This window comes from Talpa occidentalis, unplaced genomic scaffold (genome assembly GCF_014898055.3).
Source record: "Talpa occidentalis isolate TD23 unplaced genomic scaffold, MPIMG_talOcc4v2.1 talOcc4.12, whole genome shotgun sequence".
In the NCBI taxonomy this organism is placed as follows: domain Eukaryota; kingdom Metazoa; phylum Chordata; class Mammalia; order Eulipotyphla; family Talpidae; genus Talpa; species Talpa occidentalis.
Window position 1 is genome coordinate 16,695,081 of NW_023601212.1, and position 20,604 is coordinate 16,715,684.

At 45.8% G+C, this 20,604-nt stretch overlaps 1 protein-coding gene across 1 annotated transcript in view; it reads right to left on the minus strand.

Annotated features, from left to right (window-relative positions):
* BUD13 (BUD13 homolog) overlaps positions 1–20,604 on the minus strand; it is a 564,524-nt gene that overhangs the window by 330,952 nt on the left and 212,968 nt on the right. Inside the window, exon 10 of the transcript XR_008551042.1 lies at positions 8,236–8,357. The gene's annotated coding sequence lies outside the window, so the exon portion shown is untranslated. The remainder of the gene's footprint in view (positions 1–8,235; positions 8,358–20,604) is intronic.

Here is a 20,604-nt window from a genome sequence, read left to right on the forward strand (position 1 = left end):
CCAGGAGTCCTGCTGGTCTGAGCAACCACAAATTGACCTTCTCTCTGGGTGTCTCCTTGCCTCTCTCCTGGTGTTAATATGCACTTTAAAGAGCTGCAAACTCAACAAGTCTCTGTTATGCAGGTTAATTCAGAGCGCAGCCAAGCTGTGATCAAATGACCTTTACCCACTTCCCTGCTAATTTTGATGGGCAGCTCCATTTTCCTTCTCCCTCCTAGTCCCCCCTTGGCTCTAAATTGGAAATCTATCAATTTTCTAGGTAAATGGAAAATAAAGACACACGGGCACAAGCAACACACACTCACCCACATACACACTAACACTAACATACAGGTGTTGAGACAAGGGCTAGATTGGGCTTGCTTTTTTTAATACTAAATTTCCAGATCTCAGAAGAATGCTATAAGTAGCACTAGATCCCTGATCTAGAGATGCCAAAAGAAAATAAAGATTCCCAAAGAGAATCCCTTCACCACATTTTTATTTCTTGCTTCCTCAATGGGGTACAATGGCAACAATAAATAGGGAGAATAAGAGCAAGAAAGACTAACATGTATCGAGGACTCACTACTCACCAGTGACTTGCCAATGACTGTCTTGTTCTTTTCCCAACACCTCTATGAAATGAGAACTATTATTACCACGATTTTACAGAAAAAGAAATTAGTCTTCAAGAGATTATGGAAAATGTTTAAGGACTCACGTGCAGAAAGAAGCAGAGGAGTGAGCATTTGAACCTAGATGGACTGATGACAAAGTCAAGTTCTGGCTTTGTTCCCAGCAGCATGACCTGGGACTATCAGAGCAAGCCTCAGTTTCATCTGCAAAATGAGGATAATAAAATCTCCCTCATCAGATTTCTGGAAGATAAATTAATGGTGACCACCCCTAAAGAGTTGCAAATAGAGCCCTCCCTGATGGCACAAGGGTTAAAGACAGGCTATCAAGCTATCACCAGCCACTGTAGCACAAGTTCAATTCCCCAGCCAAAAAGGGAGGTGACCCACATGGCACAGCAGACCTCTCCTGCCTCCCCCACTGCTCCCCTCAGCAGTGTATTTCAGCAGATCTAACCTTTCTGCTCCCCACTCTCTCTCTAGTGAATCCTCTCACCCTCTGCACCTCTGGCCTACACCCAGCTCTTGTATGCATAGATAAATATTTTTTTTTAAAAAAGTTGCAAATCACTGTAAGTTCATCATTATTATAATAATTATTAATTCAATTAATTAATTCCTTATGCAGGTATTTCCTGATCTGTGATACAGACAGGAGGAAGCATGGAGAATAGCCCAGTGATGCACTTCGAAATCTAGTGGGGGATGAGAACATTCTGAGCCACCTGGGCCACTCCCCAGGTAAGGAGAAGCAGGGACAGGGACATGGGTGTGTGGGTGTGTGGGTAGATGGGCTGGAGGGGATGGCAGCAGTAGAGCTTAGTAGTTGAGAATGAAGAGAGGGGAGGAGATGCTGCAGATTGAGGAAGGGGAGAAGGGACACAATTGTCATGGAGGATAAGGAAGATGGGAGGATATAGCAAGATTACTGGGCAGCACTGGGGCCTGTCCCAAGGCTTGACTCAGGAATGTGAAGTCAGATAAAGATGTATTTTTCTCCTGCCATGGTCAGCCACCCATAAGTAAGCTCAAAGCCAACAAAGGTTGGATTGATCAGCATTAAGGTTTTGCTCCTCCAATGCAAAGAGAGGAAGAACAAAGGGCAGAGAGGTCTGCCACAGTGTGACTGTCACGGTGGGCTATGGAATTTAAGCAGGACATAGGCATAAGCAGCACCTAAGAAGGCCAAGAATCCCCAAGGGCATTTGGATGAAGGAATCCTATGTTCTAGTGTGGGGAAGGGATGTCAGAGTCGAGGTACTAGATCTTGTGACCAAGAAAAATAAAAGTGGATGTCACAGAATACATCCTTAGCATGTATGTCTCAGAGGGGCGGGGGTTGCCAGCAATGACAGGGCAGGGATGGCCATGGGAGTGGAGAGAGAAGGAAAAAAAAGGTCAGAGGTAGAGGTCAAAGAACTGAGAGGCCAACCATGGAAGGTTCAAGTGAATTGAAACCACCAAGAATCTCGACAGAGGTAGCACTGGAGAGAGTGACAGTAGGAGGGGAGCTGAAACCTTGAAGGAATGAGTCATGAGACTCACCAAGAGTCATCACAGAGCCACAACTTTGAAGACCTGAGTTCCAAGCAGGGAGTCCTAGAGAGGCTACCCAGAAGAGTGAGAAGCACAGGTTCCTCTTTCACCTCCAGGCCCAGGGGTTAGAGTGAAAATAGCACCAAAAAAGAGAGCTCCCCAGAAAATGATTTCCTGAGGGAAGAACCAGGGTGTGTCCAGAGAAGAGGCTGAGATCGGGGTAGTTTGAAATAATTAAAGAGATAGCTGCCTCTGTATCTTGGAAGAATCACCACGATTTGTGCAAATCACCCAGATCTGAGGTGGGGAGGGGGCATGGAGTGGTTGTATTCAAAGATTTTGGCAAACCACAAATGCTGAATGTATATTAAATAATAACAACAATAACAATAGTGTTCCTTATTATTTTGTCTAAGCTTTTTAAGGAAGAGATGGGGAGGGTCCTGTGCAGACATTTCACCATTAGGATCTCAAATGAGATTTCTAATTTCAGCAGCAGTCAGGAACACTATTTCTATTGATTAGCGCCAACACCTCAATAAGGCATATGCAGGTTCTCAGGTAGGAGGGGAGCCTGAATCTTCCCAGAAAATGGCAAACCTGTTTAAATCTCACTCCGCTGTAGAGCACACTCCTGAATCTGAAAAGAATAGATGACAAGGGCTCCTGTTGATTCGGCTGCTCCTGTGTGCCAGACACTAACCTTCACGCCCCTTGGTATGCATGATCTCACTTACCAGTCAAGGTGACTCTGTGGGCAAGGTGGTGGGATGACCATATAACAAATAAGAAAACAGAATTGTAAAGAAAATATTAGTATGGCTTGGTGACACTCCCACCACCCCCAGCAGCTACAAAGCTGCCGCAAGGGAAAATGCAGGCCGTGCACCCCACAACTCCACAGTACATAGCTGCATCCGCTGTGGCTGGCACCCCCTGGAGTTGTGGGGTACGCACCCTGTGTGGTCAAATGCAGTGCCTCTGCTCATCCCTTGGTCCCAAAGTCCATCCCTTCACAACTATATTACAGAATCCAGTAATCAAAGTCCTTTAAGGGAGAACTCCCTAAGGTCAGGGATGATTTCTTTGCAGCCACATAGAGCAGCACAAGGCCTGGCACATAGCAGGTGCACAACAAATGGCTGCCAGATTAAGGGTTATCGAAGATGAACATGAATGTGTTCATCAGCTCCTGAATCGCTGGATCTACAGAGGCACCACTTGAAGTCTGAAATAGGTAGTTTAAAACAAATAAAAGGCAGAACTACTGCTTGGCACAGCTGGTTGTCAGCTTATAAAACTCATTAACCCAAGAGGTGGTACAGGCAGCAAATACTAATGGACTCCAGGTGTGTCTAGGAAAGTTCAAGGTTTCTACAACCATAGCGTACTCTTAAGAAAGGAACTAACATCATTTGAGCACCCACTGTATTCCAGGCACAGGTCTAGATTGGACATGTTATTTTGCTAATTTATTTCCCAGTTTGTTTCCTTCTATGTAAAGAGAGAATGAATATTACCTGTCTATGGGGGTACTGTGATCATTAAATCAAATAATATATGTAAAGCACTTAGCACAGGCCTGGCACTGTGTTAACATTCAACAAATGTTAACTATTATCCCTAGAAATAATAACAAGAAATGAAATTATGTTGACATTTCACTAATAAGAAAGCATTTCACAAACCTGCATCTCACACCAATAAACCAGGTCCAGTTATCCTCTTATTTGGGCACTTCACAGATCGAGACTTAGAAAAAACTAACCTTTAGTCTTTGGAATTGCACATAAATAGAAGAGCAATTTGATTATTTTTCTCCCTTGTGATTTCCAGCCAGGGCTATCTTTAACTAAAGCAGCAACATAATGATTATCTCTGGCTTCAAGCATCCCCTATCTCACCTATAATTTGTGCCAAAAGTTTCAGGGGACCCACACTGTGTCGGCACCAAATAAAATATTCAGAGGAGACTGTTTCCTCCTATGTAGAGATTTGTGTACAGCGTTGTGGCTATTGTGGTATATAGACTAGATGAAAATGGAGTATTATTACTAGAAGCCAGGATGCAGAGAAAATCGCCCCAAATTTTCCAGCTCAGTCATGCTTAGAACCAACTTCCTGCCTACAGACCTGAATGGAGCACCTTGGAGGCCTGTCTTTCCGCCATTGAATCCACAAGTCCATCATAGTGCCTGGGGGAGAGCGAGAGGGAGAAAGAGGGAGGGAGAAAAGGATAGAATAGAGAGAGAGGTGTAGACCAATGAAGCAGCACAGTAGGAAAATTGTCCCTATATCAGGTCTAAAACGATACTAAATTCCAAAATAAGCTCCACCATCTTTTTTTTTTTTTTTTTTTTAGCTGTAGCCTCAAAAAAATTGCTTTCTCTCTCTGGGCCTTAGCTTCCTTATCTGTAATATGAGGATAATACTACCTACCTTGAATATTTATTAAGAGAATTCACATAAAGCATTTATCTATCACCAAATGTTTTTTGAACTCCTACTATGTGCCAGATACTAGTGTAAGCATTAAACAAAACAAAAATCCCTGTCTTCATAAAATTTATATTCTATTTGGGAAAGCAGGCAGAACATAATAAATTAGACAATTGCATAATATATCAGAAGTGTTCTCAATGGAAAGCAGAACAAGGTAACGGGGCAGAAAAGGGTTTACAATTCTAAATTCAAGTGGTCAGGGTGGTCCTCATGGAGATGAGAACATGTGAACAATTACATTAGGGAGGGAGGGAGCCATGAGGATATCCAGGAGAGAGCATTCCAGGCAGAGGAGATGGCCAATATGATATTTTGCCCACTATCAGATGGCCCTGATATGTTGCTGTACAGAGAAGGCTAGTTAGTGTGGCTAAAGCAGTGAGCAGGAAAGAGCATCAAGAGATGAGATTCCAGAAGGTATGAAAGGTCAGAGTCTATTGGATCTGTAAGGCCTTGGCGTTCTCTCCCTCTTTTTTTTTTTTCAATGAACTAGGGATCCCTTTGAAACAGCTGAGGGACATGATCTCATTTACCCTTTAACAGGATCACTCTGGCTGTTGTGTGCAGGACCCACACCTAATTGGGACACAATGTAGTTATTATGAATGCTTGAGAGAAAGTTACCTTCTTGGGGGTCTTAGCAAAGCTGTTTGGCTTTCTAATTACCTATACCATCTGTTTTCATAGACTGAAGCAAAGAGCTCTGCCGAGTTGAATAGAAGGAGGTGGAAGCTGGCACTGCCACTCTGCATGACTCACCATCAAAGTGCTCCCCAGCACGCAGGAGGATCAGGCATGTGAGTGGACACGTGGTTGACCTCCAAGAGGGCAATGCTTTGAAATTGCCCCCAGCCTTGCACATCTGCTAAGGGCTGTTTCCTCCTTAGCTGTCAGGCAGAGTCCTCTGCACCAGAGAGATGGCCATAGTCTTCCCAAAGCTAGTAATGAGGATATTTACATTTACATTATCTTCATCATTATCTTCATCATCATCACCATTCACTCACTACTTACTCTGCACACAGCATTGACAAACACTCTATGCGCATCACCTAACTTAATCTCAATAATAACTATACGAGAATTAATACTACAGACTCCATTTAATCCAGGAAGAAACGGAGGCCTGAAGAGGTAGAGTCACTTGTCAGAGACCCCACACTTTTGCGTGGGGGAAGGGGAGCAGGCCGGTAACAGGCTTTCTGGCTCTAGAGCCCAAGCCCACAGCCTTTCTGGCCCCTGCCTACAACTGTTTTGTTCCGGACGCTATTGCTTTCAGCTTGAAAATGTTGTCCACATGCCCTTCAGAAGAGAAGAAGGGGTCCTAGCAAGGTAGGATGGAATGGGCCAGTAGGCCAGCAAAGGCAAATCTGGCCTCTCATGGCAGCCCCACTGTGTCCTGGCATTCACCCAGGTGACAGTGTGTGCAGCCTGGGGAGGGTGGGGGGAGGGGGGCATTTGTGTGGCTGTAGGCGTGCATCTGGCCATGCACAAGGCTCACACACTCCTGGGAAGGGTAACAGAAGTACCAAGAATACCAGCTCCAGACCCAGACCCTCGCTCTGCCCTTTGCCAGCTGAGAAACCTTGGAAAACTTTCTCTCCTCATGCCTCCATGTCCTCAAGTGTAAAATGAAGGCGATTATAGTAGCCACCTCACAGGCTTACTGTGAGGATGAGTTGTACGCAAGGTAATAGGAGTCACAGAACTCTTCAAATTACAGAATATGTAGATGTTGGCTAACTTCTGACATTTAGCCCTGACGTGTCATCTACGAGCTGATCTTTTGAAGAGAACTGATCTATGGACAAAGGAAAGGTACCTGGGGAGACCTTTAGAATTAAAAGGTACAGACCTGGGGAGGAGGCAGATCTACAGTGCCCAGGACATCCAGGCTGGAGGCTGCAAGCCCCCTCCAGAGCAGGCAAGCCCAGGCTTCTGCCCTGAGGCAAGCTCCCAAGGTAGACACCAACTGCTCCCCAACTCTCCGGGGGTGGCTCGCTCTCCCTAGCTCTGTCTATCCTGGAGGAGGCGCCTCACTGGTGTTCAGTGTGGCTGGGTCTGCCTTTGAGCCTTTGAGCCGAGCTTCTGCAGAGCATCCTGCAGTAGTGGATTCATGTTTCCTCCCACTGAGCAGAGAGGAACAGGGTCAAAAAAGCAGCCCTTTTGGCAAAGGACCTGAACAGACATTTTTCCAAAGGAGACATACAAATGGCCAACAGATATATGAAAAAGTGTTCACCATCACTAATCATCAGAGAAAGAAGAATCAGAACCACAGTGAAGTATTGCCTCACACCTATCAGAAAGGTTTTTATCAAGAAGACCAGAATATGAGTGCCAGTGAGGACGGGGATCAAAGGAAACCTTTGCACACTGTTGGTGGGAATGTAAATTGGTGCAGCCATTATAGAGAATACTGTGGAAGTCCCTCAAAAAACTAAAAATTGAACTTACCATATAATTCAGCAATCCCACTTCTGGGTATTTATCCAAAGGAATAAAAATATGTATTCAAAGGGACAGCTGCATGCCCATGTTCATTGCAGCATTGTGCATGATAGGCAGGTAGGGAAACAACCGAAGTGTCCCTCGATGACTGAAGAAATCATGGTGTATGTGTTTGTGTTATATTATATAATATATATAGGTATATATTATGTTATACATTATACATGTTTACCATATAATATATATGGGTATGTATTATGTTATATATTATATAACATATATGTGGGTGTGTATATGTGGTGCATATATTATCTAAGATACAATATATGTGGGTGTGGGTGTGTACACACACACACACACACACATGTATGTATAACAATGGAATATTATTCAGGAAAAGGAAATCCTGCCATTTACAATGACATGGCAGATCCTGAAAGCATTATGCTAAATGAAATAAACCACACCGCAAGAAACAAATACAGTATGATATCATTTAAATGCAGAAAATGTGGAATCTACAAAAACCAGACCTGTAAAAACAGAGCAGTTACCAGGCATTTGGGGGGGGGGGGAATGTAGGGATTGGGGAGATGTTGTTTAAGGGTTCAAACCAAACTTACAACTAGTAGATGAATTCTGCAGATCTAATACACAACATAGCATAGTTAATAATATTGCATTAAAACATCAAAGATTCTAAGAGACTAAATTGTAGCTGTTTATAACACACAAATGAAATGATAAATATGTGACATGATAAAGGTGTCAGCTAATGCTAGTCTAGCAATCACACAGTGATATAAAACATGCAGCAAACCAAGCCATCATATCAATTGTATCTCACTTTTTAAAAAAGAACCCTTCCAGGGTTACCCCATCACATGGGAGGGGGCCACTGATCTCTGAAGGCAAGGGTTGTGCCTGGTGCTCTCCAGCTCACTGCATAGTGCCTGCCATGTGTGGGCTTAACTAGCTCCCACCCGTGGAAGAGTATATATAAAGAAATAAAGGGAGGAAAATCTGGGCTTTTTAGTAATACCTTTGGATTTTCACCAGACCAAACAAAATTTTGCAGCCCGGTGGGGAAGTGACACTGATTACCTCAACAGAGGGCTGTAGGACATACCTGGGGGAACAGGTGCAGCACTGAGGCTCAGGATGACTCATCTCCCCATCACATCCATTATTCCAGCTCCTCCTTCAGGCAGTTTCTGCACCCCAGGCGCTTCTCCAGAAATCCACCACTGTCTAGAATAAATAAAGTAAACCACGTTATTGTGTGTGCCTCCATCTGGTAATTAACAAATAAATCAGTCCCGTCTTACCAATTAAGAAAAGATAACTGGGACCCAGAATGTGATTTATTCTTCTCAGTGATAATGAAAGGTGTTTGTCATAGGCCTTGAGGTGGTGGAGGTACCTCTTCCAGCAGCCCCTGCCTCCTTCACACAACACAATTCTCTCCCTGGAAACTACGAGAATGTCTCAAACAGCATGCACACTGGGGGGACCCTGCCACAGTCTCTGTGTGGGACTCTAACTCCTGCCTGGGCAGTGGATCCAAAGTGCAGAGGTCTAAGGAAGTTCAAATTGCTTTTCTTCCAGTCCCCTGTCCACACCTACATGCCACCTCTTAGGGACCTGACAGGCTTGTACCCAAGTCCAGACCAAGAGGCAAAGCAGTACTTCTTTCTTTCCCCATCTTTATGGAGGTGTAATTGACAAATTAAATTCATTCATCTGTGGGTGTGTGATCTGGCATTTCAGTGCACAGATACACTGTAAAAAGCAGAATTTCTTAAACTAAGGGTCAAGGACCATGAGTGTTAGAATCACCAGGAGCAAGTAAAAAATGCAGATCCTAAGGTTCTGGTCAGCCCTGTCAGAGTCTCTGGGCAGGGGGCTGAATGTTGCCAATTTAACCTGCAGCCCAGAGAGGCTATAGTTTGACAGTGATGAAAACCTCCCTTTCCTTTGGCTCAGGAATTAATTTTCTTTTAGTTACAGTGACAAAAAAAAGGGGGAAGGAAGTTTCTGAAGAGTGGGACAGGATCACAGGAGGTCCGTGACGGAGGATGCCAAGTTCAGCCTCCATTTTGTAAGAAAAAGACAAAGTTTCCTGTTCTGCATTGAAATATGGCCCCCTGCCCTGGAAGAATCCTCCCAAACCCCGTAGTGCCTCAGAATGTGACTTTATTTGGAAATTGAACCTTTATAGAGGAGATGAAGTTAATATAAGGTCACTAGGGTGGGGAGCATCTGATATGAGGTATCTTTATGAAAAGGGGAAATTTGGGACCTCCCTGGTGGTGCAAAGGATTAAGTACAGCACTGTGGAGCTATCCATAGCCTCTGTGGCACATGTTTGATCCCCAGCCAGCCAGGGAGCTACCCACATGGTGCAGCAGACCTCTCCTGTCTCGCCTGCTGCTCCCCTCAGCAGTGTATTTCAGTTAGTCTGCCTGCTCTGTTCCCCACTCTGTCTCTGGTGAATCTTCTCATCCCCCGCACCTCTGGCCTATACCCCAGTTCTTGTATGCATAAATAAATAAACCTTTAAAAAAGAAAAGAAAAGGGAAAATTTGGGCACGGAGACAGACCACACAGAGGGAAGAGACAGGGGAGGGTGTCATGTCATTTGGAGTGATGCTGTCACAAGCCAAGGAGTGTCTAAAGCTACCAGAAGCTGGAATATGTATGGAAGAATCCTCCTTAAGGCTTCAGAGTGAACATGGCCTTTCTGACACCTCGACTTCACACTGCTAGCCTCAGACTGTGGAACAGTTGTCCTCAGTCACCCAGCGTGTGGTGCTTTGTTCCAGCAGCACAGTCAGCTAACGCAGTTCATAAAGGGAATGTTTCTTGGCCAAGGTCATGCAGCTAGACATCAGCCACGCAGGACGGCATTCACTTTCCCACACTGCCACAGCCTAATTCTCCCTCCCACCTCTACAAGGCACAACTCTGAGCACCTCTACAAGGCAAAGCAGGGGCCTCTCTGAGGTTTTCTTCCAGATGCAGAAACCAGAGGGAGGCTAGTAGAGGCTATAGTCACTCAATGTCCACCCCACAAATCCCAGAATCCAATGTTACAAAGATCATTAGGCCAGGCGAGTGGCCATAGGAGTCAAAGGGTTGAACATGACAGCCATTGCCATATACTTCTTCTTCCGATCCCTGTTGAAACCCAAACTGGCAATAAGCAAACAATACATGGCAGGCTCCTCGGATTGCTGAGAAAGTCAGTTTAGAGGTGGAGGGGTGGGCAGTAGGAGCACTCAGAACACAGACAGCTTCCCTTCTGCCTTGCAGCTGAAGAGACCCACTCAGAAGAGGCAGTGACAGAACCCACTGGGGATCTCACCCCCTAGACAATACCCACTGGTGCAAAGGCATCCTCAGCTTCGCCTGCAGACTCTTCCCTGTGAGGCTGGGCCCCTGCGAGAGCACCTAAGTCCACCCCTGGCAGCTACTTCGGTCCCTCCACAATATGTGGGTTACTCAGAGTCCTTATGAGTTTTTCTTGAAAGCCTCTGGTGTGCTGACCCAGGTAGCAGAGCCTGAGGGAGGCCATCCTCCTGGAAGGTGGCTGCCCGTGTATTTTATGCAAGATGAAGAAAACTGACGGGTACTGGGAACCTAGAGCCACCAACCCCCATTTAGCAGCACCCCAGTCTGGATTTGGGCAGCCATAAGGATGGAAGGGATGGACTGGTGTCAAGAAGACACCTCAGAGATGGGAGGGGGTGTTCAGGAATTAGCAAGTGTACCCCTCCCATGCCCCAACCAAGAAATTCCCAAGACCACACCCATGAGGGGAGTCCTGCCTATTAGACACTCTTTTTTCCACTCTGAGCCTGAGAAGAACCATTCAGACCAAACCCCACTCAGCTGGAGGTGTCCACAGCCACCAGCCACACCGCCAGATCCTTCCACCCCTGCTCTGCCACCTGCTCCCTCTCTCCCCAGGCTGAAGAATGACCCAAGCAGGGTCCGGCGAAGCCTCCACCGCCTCCCTGTGCTGCCACTTGTCAGCACCAGGCAAGGGAGATGCCAGCCTCATCCCCAGCCCGAAAGCCCATTCAGGGTGCTGGAAGATGAATTATGTTTCATTTATATCAAAGAAGCAATCTCGGAGCCCATTTGTGATCAAATTTGCTGTCAGAGAAACTTTGCTTTATCTCATTACATCTGATATCTCTTGGCTTCTTGTCCTTGAGACTATTAAAGTTTAATGTCAAATTCAAGATGAAATGAAATCTTTGCTGTATCATCTCATCAGGACCTGAGCATTCCCCCTTCCATCTAAAATTTTTTGACAACTAATTACAATGGGGGGCAGGAGGGAGGGAAAGAGAAAGCCCTACTTCCTTCCCATTTGCTGAAAATACCATCATTGGACGGGGTTGCCAATGAGAGCGGTAGCTCTGTGGTGGCAGAGGGCAAGCGCCTCTCCACCGCCCCTTTGCTCCCAAATTCACCATCCCCTGGACCAATGATATCTGTTCCCATTCCTGTTGAGCTGAGGTATCCCTGCCCCGGCCACCTGGTGAAGGAGAAAGCCCACCGGGCTGGGAGGTGGAGAAGCACTTAATTCCAGGCTCCGCACGGCTCTGCTCTACAAAACCACTGGCAAGTCGCCCTCCTCGTTGAATCTCGGTTTCCTCAACTGTGAGATAACGGGGCTGGACTGGAATTCTGTGGCTCTATCTAGTGACCGGGTGACTGAGCAGCTTCATGTTAAACAATAGGGGTAGGGGGCTGTGGCAAAGAGCAGGGCACCTCCCCTCCAAAGTCACTGGACAGGAGCAAAATTGAACACCAGATAATCATGTCCGCAGGCCTTATGAGCATGGCAACTCCAAGCATAGCTGATTTCCAAGTCTTTCGACAGCCTCTAAGTAAGTATCCACAGAAAACAGGGTTTCAGACTGGGAATATGCTTTCCCGGAATAAAGTTAGTATGTTGATTATTATCAGTCATTGAAATCCACTGCACAAGACAGGGCTGTCAGAAAATGCGGGAACACACGTATCGCAAGCCCTAAAAAGCAATGTGCTTAAAAAAAAAGATTGTAGGAAAGCAATGTATTCATGTATCAACAGGTTGGTTCATTTATTCGACGAATATTTGCTAAGCATCTCGTATGTGGGCTTCCATTATTCTAGGTAGTAGGGTTTCAGCAGTTAATAAGACAAAAAATTTTGCTCTCATGGAGCTTAGGCATGGGTGGAAGGAGGCAGGACAAATAGTAAATTCCATGAGGAATATGCTCATTTGGATTAATCCTCGAGTTCTTAAAGCGGACAGAGCCAAGGTGTGATAAGCTGCTGGGGTGTTAGGATAGCTCGGTCCTAACTAACTGTTTTTGTGACCTTGATCAATTTGCCTGCCTCTCTGGGCCTTCCTTAACTCATCCCTAAAACAAGGACCGTTATGCTACAGGCTAGGAGGTCTGTAACTAAGTGAGAGGGCTTGTGTCATGCCTGGCACAAGAAGACGACCATATTCGCTGGCATAATCATGTTTGTCTGGGAAAGCTTTCTGGAGAAATTGAGTGTTGACCAGCAGGCTCTCGTGCCCAGTGCCTGGAGGAGGACAGAGATTCAGACTGTGTTCTGAAACAGAGCCCACACAGCTGTTGTCCAAACGACGACTCTGCTGGAATAAGTCCAGGAATTACTTGAATGCACTCAGCCAAGCTAGGATCCTGCTAGAATACACCTCCATCTCTATTCACGCACCCTTCTGCAGGGAAGTTCTGCATGAGCTCTACCCCACATCATTTCCACAGCAACCACATGCCGTATTCTCCTCCAAGGAAACAAGCACATCCAAAATTCAGTCTATAATCTAAGTCTTCAAAAGTCTGAAGGCAGAAATTTATTCCTTAGTCCTTCTATTTTCTTGGGGGGTAGGGAGGGGTGGCAAATACTAACCCAAAATGTTTACAGATGTTTCTTTGAAATCAGAGCATCTGTGCGCCAGAATCGGCACTAATCTTTACAAGAGCACTATCAGTAGAGACCATCTCCCCATTACACAGTGCCATCCCCCCACTACACAGCCACTTACTGCTAGAGACTTTAAATGACACCAAAAGAAGCCCAAGTGGTAACGGAACCAGAACCTGAGCTGTGTGTGCAGGCAGCAAATGGCATAACCTAACCTAACCACACACTATCTTGACGCATCATTCTCCAGGTAACATACACCTGCACAAGGTGTGCATAAGTCAGGGACACTGGGTTCTTTTTTTTTTTTTAAGATTTATTTTATTTATACAAGAACCAGGGTATAGGCCAGATGCGTGGGAGGGTGAGAGGATTCACCAGAGACAGAGTGGGGAACAGAACAGGCAGACTGGTTGAAGTACACTGCTGAGGAGAGCAGCGGGCAAGACAGGAGAGGTCTGCTCACCATGTGGGTTGCTCCAAGGCTGGCGGGGATCAAACAGGCACTGCAGAGGCTGCGGACAGCTTCACAGTGCTTTGCTCAACCACCTACACCACCAGGGATACTGGGTTCTTTTAACACACACTCCAGAGTATCTACAGCAATGCCATCCCTGCACAGGGATACTTTGAGAGGCTCTGTATTTATTCCTGGAATGTTGCCACTGTTTTTTGGTTGAAGTGTTGAAGTTTTGAGGTTTCTTTTTTTTTTTTTTTGCAATTTTGTATTCCTTGCTTTTATTGTTGTGAATCTGCTTCAAAAATAGTAAACCTTTAATATTTTGAGGGTAGATTCGATTTCTGGAAAAAGACCAAACTTATTTGGAGCTAAATCTTGCCAATAAGGTAGACTGTCATTTATATTAGATTTTAAAAAACAGCTATGTGCCTGGGGCTCAATAAATATTTGTTGACTAACAATGACAACAAAATGAAAATTAAATACGCCTTGTTTGATTCTAAAGAAAAGAGACTAGTTTTATTCTTTGGTTCATAAACCTTCTCTGAAAGTAATTCCAAAAGAGAAATGCTGAAACATGTTGAACAGTGGTGGGCTCACTGGAATAAGAGCAGCATATCAAGGGAGTTAGGCCAAGAGGACAGTCTATGGTTACAGAAACTCTAGACTTCACATTAGTAGACATTTAAGGCATCCTGAGCACATGGCAGATGACTCCAGACTCGTCCGTGTTCTCTCCACCAAATTCCCATGTGGACCAATGTTCCTCACATATATCCAACAAGCAATTCTGCAGACACTAAAGAATGTCCTATGATTCATCTCAATTCTGACACTGCCTGCCTGAAGATAACTTCGGATCCCAAGTGTTAAGGGCTCAGTCCTCTAAGACTGTCCACCTCCCACCCCCATTTCAGGCACAATTGTAAGTCTAGGTTGTTATGTGTGATTCTGACCAAATCAGAGGCTCCCATGACTCCCTCCTCAGGTTTGATTGATTTGCTAGAGCTGCTCATGGAACTCAAAGAATCATTTCACTGATTAGATCACCAGTTAATTACAAAAGGAGCAGCCAGATGGAAGAGATGAATAAGGTTTCCATGCACGCCACTCTCCCCAAATCTCCACGTGCTCACCAAACCAGAAGCCCCTGAGCCCCATCCCTTGGGCTTTTATGGAGATTTCATTGCATGGACATCATTGCCTAAATCACTGACCTCTCAGGAGGGAATAACTGAAAGTCCCAAGAGTCCCAACCCCCCTAATCACTTGTCAGTTCCACTGGCAAGCAGGCCAGTTAGGTGACCTAGGAGGACTCTAAAAGTCACCTCATTAAACCTAACAAAAGACAACTTTCAACACTTAGGAAATTCCTAGGGTTTTAGAGTTCTAGGAATGAAGATCAAAAATCTATTTCCTATGAATCACGATTTCCTATTAATCATGAACAAACTTCTCAAAAACCTTCCAATCACTGTGGGGAGGTGAGCTGGGAAGATGCCTGCAGGAATGCAACCAGTACCCATAACACAAAGCAGATCAGAGGGCACTCCAAAAGGACTGGCATGGAGCCTTCCAGCTGGGGGGTCTGGGAAAGGTTTTGTGGAGTGACAGTGCTGGGGTGGACTTTTTAAAGCAGTGTTTCCCAATCTTTTCGTGAAATGGCATCCACAGAAAAGGATAACAGCGGGCTGGCTCCCTGGAACAAATGGACAATGATACCCGTGGCTGGGAGCACTGTCCAGGATGGATTCTGGGGGTTCTAGGCCCTCAGAGCTAAGGGCAATGAGTAGGTCATGACACCATAGTTGCTTCTGCTTAAAGGAGCAGAACTTCAAGGGGCAGGTTGGGAGAAAGGGCAGTGCAAGTTCAGGGGCTTAGGGCAAAGAGGAGGGACGTGTTGGGTGTGTTCTGACAACATGCTAATATCCTGCTCGAGGGTAGGAAGCCAACAGGGGTTGAGGAAGTTCAACTTGAGCAGGCAGGTTGAGGCTAGTGAATTGGGAGTGTTGTGTTCCATGTTATAGAGTCTGGAATTGATTCCAGCAGGCAAAGATCCTTTCAGAGTTACTTATACAAGCTGAGTGGAGTGTTTGAGGGGGGAAAAAGCCTCACACTTCTTATAGTTTACTTAAAAACAGTCATAAATAATAACCTTTAAACAAACAGATAAATCCTAAAAGCTCGGATTCAGGACTTTCTCCTGCTTCTACCTTAGCAGGGTGCCCCACTTAGAGAAAAAGACCCAAGTGATTCAGAAATAAGATGAAAACCTCCAGTCCCCAGCTTTAAAATAAAAAATGCTGTGAAGCTAAAAAGTAAACACCAATGTTTCCTCAGGAGCCCAGGGCCCCCAGGAACCAAAAACAGACAGACACCTTCATGTATTTTCTGTTTATCCTGTTAGTAGTTTGAGTTGCCACTGCTGTTGGCCATGACTGAAATGAGAATACACACATGACTTCTAACCAAGTGAGCCTTCATCGTGTTAGAGGCTCACAGGGCTGGAGAGGGCAGGGCTGGGGAGCAATTCTAAGATGGCCGCCAGCGTTGCTATGGAAATTTAATTCCCGACTAGAAGCAAAACCCATTCAAAGGCCAAGAGTGGCCATGTTAGGTCAAAAACGGAACATGAACTGGGGGAAAAGACTGCTTTTCAAGAGAAAAGACAATTAATTTAGCAGAGGAACCACCTGCAAGGAGAAAATCACAGAGACCTAAAGTGAGGGATCTTTATTCTGTTAAAGTCCAATTTTTTAAAGTGCCTATAAGGGATGTGGTGCAAGGAGTGTTCTCTCTTTCAGCAGAGAAGTTTACATGGCGGCCGGAGGGAATGAAGGTGAGAGGTCAGGAGAAACTTCCCCAGCAGAAGACTTGTAAGACATTGATCTGTGTTCCAGAGGAGAGTTGTGAATCTGTTTCTCTAGGAAGTCTAAAGAAAAGTAAAATTAGGAACATGTCCCAGGTGATCTGGGTTAGTGGCTTCCAGCATTTCTTAATCTAAAACCTCTGAGAGAGTCTGAAACATCCGTGCCTCTGGTCTGACTCGAGTTCAAGATTGGGAATCCAGGGCCTCTGCACTCCCTGGTCGCCCTGTCTGTGGGTGAGCGTGGAAACAATGTGAGGTACAGGCAAGACGAAGCACGCGTAGGATGCAGCTGCCTTAGCAAGTCACAGGCCACGTGTGGAAAGCAGACTAGCACCTAGGCGCTCCCCTAAAGGGCTCCTTCATGTTTGCTCTCTGCTCTGCCCATCACCCTCCAGGCCACCGACCAAAAGGTGTCAAGGCAAGTGTACCACTAAGTGCAGGATTCGTTCAGTAAATATTCATTGGGCTGCTATGATGATTACTGTGCTGTGTCAGGTGCCATGGGGGGAAAAAAGAGGTAACGATTTGATCTGTGCCTTCAAAGAACTTCTCTAAAAGAAAACTCCAGTGTAAACACATAAAAGGTAACAGGTCAGTTTAGTCCCAGAAAGTGCAAGCATCTTTGGGGTCCAGGTAAGGAAGAGCTCTTCTCATTGGGCTGATGAGAGAAAGCAGGAAGAACACCCTTTTTTTTTTTTTTAAAATAAGCTACCAAAAAGGTCACATAACATAGAAATTTACCACCTTAGCCATTTTTAAGTGTACAGTTCAGTAGTGCTAAGTATAGTCACATTGTTGGATAATTGATCTTCTGAACTCTTTTCATCTTGCACACCTTAAACTGTATACCCATTAAACCCTCCCCTATACCAGTCCCTGGCAATCACCAGTCTATTTGCTGTTTCTATGGATTTAAGTACAGTTGGTACTTGAACAACAAGGGTTTGTACTGCACGTGTCCACACACAAGTGGATTTTTTTTCAACCCCTTTTCTTCCTCCTCCTCGGTCAATTCAACCTGAAGACAGTGAGGATGACAATCCACTGAAGATTTTCTCAGGCCTCCCTGGTGGCCTAGGGGTTAAGTCTCAGTACTATTACCTCAACTGCCTGAGTTCAATCCTCAGCCAGGGAGCTACCCACATGGCGCAGCAGACCTCTCCTTTCTCGCCCGCTGCTCCCCTCAGCAGTGTATTTCAGTGAATCCTCCTAATCTGCTCCCCACTCTGTCTCTGGTAAATCCTCTTAGCCCCACACCTCTGGCCTAACCCAGTTCTTTAATACAATAAATAAAATTGTAAAAATTGTAAAAAAAAAAAAAAAAAGATGTTCTTAATGACACTGTCTTTTTTGTAGCTTACTTTTTTGTAAGAATACAATGTGTTTGTCACATCGTGTTTGCCACAACATATGTGTTTGTCAACTGTTTATGTTACCAAGTTTCCAGTTAATGGCAAGCTAGTCAAAAGTTATGCTTAGATCTTCAACTGATCCCGGGTCAACACCCCTAGCCCTGGAGTTACTCAAGGGTCAACTGTATTCCAATGAACTAATATAAGTGGCATAGACAGTAACTGTCTTTTTGTGGCTGACTTATTTGACATGACACAATGTCCTCAAGGCCCATCCACATTGGAGCCTGAGAATTTCCTTCCTCTCTAGGGCTGATGGACCATCTTCCACTGCGTGTGGACACTGCCTACTCTTTCTCCTTTCACCCATCAATGGGCATTTGCATTGTTCTACCTCTTGGTTCTTAAGAAAAATGCAGCTATCCACATGGATGTACAGTTATCTCTTTGAAATCTCGCCTTCCATTCTTTTAGCTATATAGCCAGAAGTGGGATCATGTGGTAGTTTCATTTTTTATTTTATTTTAGGACCCACCATCCTATTTCCATAGCAACTGTAGCATTTTTACAAGGCAACCAAGGGTTCCAATTTCTCCACATTCTCAACAACACTTGTCACTTTCTGCTTTTGATAATAGCCATCCTAACGGGCATAGGGTGGTATCAAGTTGTGGTTTGTGGTTTGGGGTTTGTTTCTTTAATGGTTGGTGATGTTAAGCATCTTTTCATATTCTTCTTGGTTATCTGTATATTATCTTTGGAGAAATGTTTATGCAAGTCCTTTGCCCAGTTTTCAATCAGATTACTTGGGGTCTTTTTCGTAGTTAAAGGAAGAGCATCTCGAGATAAGTTTGAAGAGAGTAAAATCTGGGCAGGTGAAGAGGAGATAAGCTTTTGTCTACCAAGATCCTGTAATGATTTGTTAGAGGCTGAGAGCCGCAGAGCCCTACCCCACTAGCTAAACTGCTTGCTGTGGTCTCATGACTGAGGCACATCCCTTTTGGGGATAGGGCTTTCCCCGATCCTCACTCCAGTGATGCATGGACAGCCATGTACAAGTCTCAAGTCATCTTGAGGCTCTAAGGGGAGGTACTGTGACTTTCCCTACCTCCCACGGGCCTGTCATAGCTGGGGCAAAACACCACACAGGCAGGAAGCTGATGCAGAGACAGGGACCTCAAGTGAAGCAGCAGGATCAGCGGGGCACACTCCCAAAACACCCATAGGGACCAAAAGGAGATTTCCCCCTGCCACACTGGCTGGTAGAGCAATCCAATTAGCATCAGACAGATGAGAAGAAAAACCAAATTTAATTACATGGGTATGGAGACTCTTCATGGATGTGGGTTCTCAAGCCAGCGTGGCAAGCTGAGGGTACATATTCTGGGATGGAGGCCTACAGCTTCGAGGGGAGAGGAGGGGACTCACATGACAGGAGAGGCTGACTATAAGAGGAAGACCAGATAATCCGTAATTAGATATAAGCCCTGCCATCCAGGTAAGGTTCTCCAATAGAAAGGTTATCGCTGGTAAAAATCCCACTTTGGGGCAACATTTTCATTCTTTTAGGTACTTCAGAAGTGGCAAACATTTCTCACGAGACTGCAGGGCCTCGCCCCATTTCAGCCCCAAGTGCTCCTGGTGCACTGACGTAACAAGTGTTGGGGAGGCCTGTGCAGGGCATCTTGGGGAGGCCTGTCTGTCACAGCCTTGGGACACCTGGGGTGCACACTGCCCTCCCTCTGGCACCGAATTCATGATCCCCGTGTTGGCTGGAAGCAGCAGTGCGGCGGGCTCTGCCAGCACTGCCATCATCTATGAGTGCCCACGCGCCCGCGCTTCCCAGGCCAACACCTGGCCACCTGCTCCGTGTAGCAACTGTGTAGCAGTTGCTGGGTGGGAAACACTCCCACTACACTGTCCTGATGTAGGTAACAGAAAAGTATTATTGCACGAGGCGACTACTAACTGACAGAGATAAAGAGACCGAGAGAAGGAAAGGACAGTGAGGTGATACACCTCAAATATTAATAGTGGCTGCTCCTGGGTAGTGGAATATGGATGAATTTTTTTCTTTGTGCTTTTCTGTTTTTTCCAAATTTTTAAGCATGAATATGTATTACTTTTGTAATCAGAGAAAGGACAGCACATGGTAATTTTTAAAAGCCTTTGTTGGGCTGCATGCCCACTTGGGCTGGTGTTCTTACAGATCCCACACAGGAAATTATAGAGTTCTTGCCCCTCGGTGCTTTTCAGCCCAAATACACCTGCTGATCTGCCCACTGGGGCTAGAGGCATTCTCAGGGAGCCTCAGAAGAGCCCTGACACTAGACCAGGGGTGGGGAGAAGGCGTCCTAGGGCAGTTGCCCAGGGGCAGGATGAAAAATGATGGATCCATAAAGGGGGTGTGTTCCCTGGGCACCGAGTCACTTTCTGCCCCACTCTGATCAACCCGGAGGGCGCTCAGCTTCCTGAAGGAGCTAGGAGAGGGACTATTTTGAAAACTAGGGGACAGCCTGGCAGAGGAGACAGATAAGCCAGGGATGGACTCATCTATCCCTGGGGGTGAGCAGACATGGCCCTCCTGCCCCAGCAGGGCCTGGTCCCCCCAGCTCAGCCCTCCCTCCCTGCGAAATCAATCTTCAAGGACCAACTGTGCTCTGGATGGAGACGGGCTTGGTGAGGGAACTGGAATGAGTTCAACAAGACAGAGAGGAGACGGAAAGTCAGTATCTCGATTTGAATCAGTGGTACAAACACTGGCAAGTCTCTGTGGTCTCACACCAGCCATTCCCCTCCCTCCCCCGCGAAGGGAAGCATCACGGGCCCCAAAGGCAGCCCCCATGAGTAAAGGGGGCT